We start from the raw sequence: 4,602 nt of genomic DNA, 5'->3' as shown, positions 1-4,602 counted from the left end.
CTCTCCCTCTCCCTCTCTCAGTGTATGTGTCTGTACCAACTTGTTAGATTCTTGGTTGAATTAACCTGAAGAACCATTTGGACTCAGAGTTTTCTGTACTACATAATGACCAATGAGTGATTAAAAATTATGTGTGTATTTGAATAAGAATGTCATTGCAGTTTAAAACACCTTGATATTCATATACCTTAAATACGTCCCTACCTTCAAACAAACTTCCACAACTGCCTCAGAAAGAGGCAGCAATGATGGGATAAGTGGATTCTAAGCCAGTGGAGGTACTTTGAGGGGGATTAATAGTAATGCATATTTTATTATAATTTTTAATGTAAACATTTACTATATATTATGATTACATTTCAGATGAGAATTTTCCAATAACATATTTCCATTTATTTTTTTTCTCAATTGGTATGTCATTGGTCATATATTTTATACACATGCATACAATAAATCGCACTGTTATTGTTTAAATTCTAAACGTAAGTAAATTTCTATAATAATAAACATATCTTGGGGCCAGGGAGATAGCTCAGTAGAATAAGTGCTTACCTGGCTTACAAGGTAAGCTTGTGCTTACAAGGTCCTGAGTTCAATCCCTGGTACTACAAAAAATTAAAACATAAAAGATCTTAGCCTTAAAAAATAATAATAATAATAAACATATCTTTCATAATTATGTATGTAGTCATCATTTCACTTGCTTACATTATCTGGACTTGATTTATATTTTAATTTGATATCCCTTTTCTACTACTTGAAGAAATCACTTACATTTCTTATGGAATGGGCCTGTGGTGTGTGAGTTATATATATAATTTGCCCAATCGTCTTTTGATTCTCCTTCCTTTCATCAGTTGTTTCTTTCCTTTGAATAGTTTCTTTCTCTTTCACAGTATATACTGTACCATTCAGATTTTATTTAATGCTTCAATTTCTTGCACTAGGGAGACAATATGATGTTTACACATATGAGTCTTTTTTTTTCACTTATCAGGATGGTTTCTAGTTAAATCTATTTACCTATAAAAGCTTCAAGTTTTAAAAAAAGCCTCAAGTTTATCTTTTTATAGATGAGAAATACTCCATTGTATAAAAACATCACATCTGTTTTATCTATTTTTCAGTTGATGGGCATTTGGGTTGTTTCCAATGTTTATGTACAACAAATTGTACTGCTATAAACATGGGTGCACATACATCACACTACTATGATGCTTTTAGTTCTTTTGGGAAAATATTCAAAAGGGGAAGAGCTAGATTGAATGGGTCCTCTAATTGTAGATTTTTTAGGAATCTCCACACTGATTTCCATAGTGGTTGTACCAGTCTTCTCTCCCACCAACCGGAAAGAAGGATCCTTTTTTCTACACAGCCTCTCCAGCATTTGCTATTGGTTGACTACCTGATTATAGCCATTCTTTGGGAGTGAGATAAAATCATGTATTAATTTGCATTCTCAAATGGACAATGATGTTGAACTTCTTTTCATATATTTATCTGCCATTTCTATTTCTTCTTCTGAGACATATGTACTCATCTTGGATGCCAATTATTTGTTTGGGTCTTTGAATTTTGGGATCCTAATTTTTTTAAATTATTTATATGTTCTAGATAGAAGTCCTTTGTCTAAGGGACAGTCAGCTAAAATTATTTCCCAATTTGTGCGGTTTTTTTGTTTTGTTTTGTTTTGTTTTTACTCTGTTGGTGATTTCCTTCGATGTACAAAAATTTTTCAATAGGGCCAGCTACATAGCTCAGCAGATTAAGAACCTCTTTAGGCAAGCCTAGGGCCTGGGATCTATCCCTGGCATCACATGCTGCACCAGCCCAGGCCCCAGGCTGCTAAGCCAGCGATCGAGTGGTGGGGGGGGGATGCTGGTGTGTTCTTGCAGTACCAGCACTGGGGAGTTTGAAGACAGGTGGATCAGTAGGAGTTCAAACTGTTTAGGGAGACCCTGTACACACACACACACACACACACACACACACACACACACATCTTTGAAAACTTTTCAATGAGTTGGTATTCCAGTTGTTGATTCTTTAAAGTATTCCCCTGCAATTTGGTTTTTGTTCATGAACTCTCTACTTGCCCTTATGTCTTCAATATTTCTGCCTATTTTCTCCTTCAGTAGATGTAGTGTTTCTGTTTTTATATTTAGTGTTTGATCCATTTTTACTATACTTTAGTGTATGGTGATTGTGATAGGCATAAGTCTAATTTTATCCTATGGCATGTTGAAAGCCAGCCTTCTTATGAAAGCCAGCCACTTTTGAAAGCAGCTTTCTTTCTTCCGGTGAATATGACTTGCCCCTTTGTCAATGATCAGGTGGCTGAGTATTTGTGGAGCTGTGTCTGCATCTTCTAATCTGTTCCATTGATCCTCAGGTCTGTTTTTGTCAGTACCATGATGACTTTTTTTACAGTGGCTTTGTAGTAAAATTTCAAATCGAGATTGCGATGCCTCCTGCCTTGTCTTTGTTGCTCAGGATGGCTTCTGCTTTTCTAGGTCTCTTCCGGTTCCACATGAATTTTAGGAATGTTTTCTCTAGATCTGTGAGGTATATTAATTGTATTTTAATTGAGATTTATTGAATCTGTGTAACAGTTCTGGGACATGGCCATTTTCACAATGTTGTTTTTTCCTATCCATGAGTGAGGGCTATCTTTTCATTTTCTTAAATCCTCTTGGATCTCTCTTTTCAGAGAACTGTAATTTTCACTGTCTAGATCTTTTACTTCCTTTGTTGTATTGATTCCTATGCATTTCAGTTTTTTGGGTGTTATTGTGAAAAGTGTGGCTTCCCTAATTTCTCTTTTGTTGTGTGTGTGTGTGTGTGTGTGTGTGTATGTGTGTGTGTGTGTGCTGTACAGAAATGTTATTGAATTTTGAGTGCTATCTCTGTATCCTGTTATGCTATTGAATTTGGTTATTAAATCTATAGAACTTTTGGAGTTTTAGAAGTCTTGCATGTAAAGGATCATCTCATGTACGAAGAACAATAATTTCTTTCCTTCATTTCATTTCTGCCTTTCCAGTCCTTACTCATCTTATTTCTCTCTCTTGTCCAGTTATTTTTGTGTTTGAGTTCATATGTCTATGTGCTTATACATTTATCAAATTTTAAAAATTTTCAAGCCAGCCAAATAGCTCAATGGATTAAAGTGCCTGCAAACAGGCTCAGGGGCCAAGGGTTCAGTCCTTGGGCCTGCTGTGTTGGCCCTGCCCGCCGGGACACGCTGATTCGGCAATTGAGACTGGGAGTGGTGGTGTCCCTGTAATCCCAGCTCTTGGGAGGCTGTGAACAGGTGGATCACTATGAGTCTGATCTAGTTATGAGACCCTGAATACCCTGTAGACCCTTCCCTAAAATACAAAACAAAAAAATTAATATTAAAATTAGAAAAATAAAATTTTCAACCATTTTTCTCAGATACTATTTTCATTTCTTTGTACCTCAGGAATTCTGATTACAAGTGATTAGACTGAAGTTGTTTAGTAGCTTACTCATGCTATTTCTACTTTCAATATTAATTTTCACTCTCTCCCTAGTGTTGGATAATTTGTATTTCAATAATGAAGAATCATGAATGTTTTCTCCTATAATTTTTAATTTTCTATTTATGTTGTCCAAATTATCATATGTTACTTTGAGATTCATGCTTGCAAAACAAGATAAGCAACATTCAAGGCAAGTAGACAGGACAACAGTGATTCAGCATGCCGTATCTTAGTAAAAGCAAATGAAAGCTCTAGAAAACATTGCTTTAAAAATGTCTTTTAATAGAAAGAGCACTTACTGTATTTTGTGTATTTTTAGACATTAAAATGACTAATACCTAAAAATGAAACTATATTTTGAGAAAATTCAGTGTATTTTATTTTTTATTGAAAACCATTTGTTAGCATTTTAATGAGCCCCCTGTCCAGTAGCTTCAAGCTACCAGGACACAGGCCCTCCCAACACCCTTAATCTTCTCCTCAGCTCTTCTGCTGAAGAATTTGGCTTTCATGATGACAGGCTGCTTTGGGAGCTCTCCCTTCCCATGAACTCTGTAGTAGCCTGATCGCACTACATCAATGACAGGAGCTACTCCAGTCTTGTTTTTGGCAGCATTTACTCATGTCTGCTCACTGACCAGTGTCCACAATTTATCAAGGTTGACAGTTGGGCAGAAGCTCTGGTTTCTCTTTAAGTGGTAATGCCTCATGCCAACCTTCCCAAAGTAACCTGGGAGATACTTGTCGAAATTGATCCTGTGGTGATGTGTGTCACCAGCATTACCCCAGCCTCCGGGGTGCTTCTGGTGCTTGCCAATGCTGCCGTAGCCATGGCTCACATGGCCCCGAAGCTTTCGGGTCTTCCTTAGTCTGGAGGGCATGTCGGCTGCCGAGAGGAAAGGGCAATACAGTGTATTTTAAAAGACAGTGTTTTTCAGAACTGAAAGTGTTTAAGTCTAGTCTGCTGAGTGGTATATGGCTAGACATTTTTATTATACTGACTTTTACTTTATAGGCTATATTTCAGATTTTCCTTATTAAAAAGTAAAATCCTTTTAAAAAATTAAAATAATTGTAGATTCCCATGAAATTATAA

The 4,602-nt window shown here is 36.3% G+C and overlaps 1 pseudogene; it reads right to left on the bottom strand.

Annotated features, from left to right (window-relative positions):
- Positions 1 to 3,940: 3,940 nt before the first annotated feature.
- LOC101566383 lies at positions 3,941 to 4,387 on the bottom strand (annotated as a pseudogene).
- Positions 4,388 to 4,602: the final 215 nt, after the last annotated feature.

The sequence above is a fragment of the Octodon degus genome, unplaced genomic scaffold (assembly GCF_000260255.1).
Source record: "Octodon degus isolate 3935 unplaced genomic scaffold, OctDeg1.0 scaffold00191, whole genome shotgun sequence".
Classification (NCBI taxonomy): domain Eukaryota; kingdom Metazoa; phylum Chordata; class Mammalia; order Rodentia; family Octodontidae; genus Octodon; species Octodon degus.
Note: the sequence above shows the minus strand (reverse complement) of the source record. Positions and strands in the feature narration are given on the sequence as shown.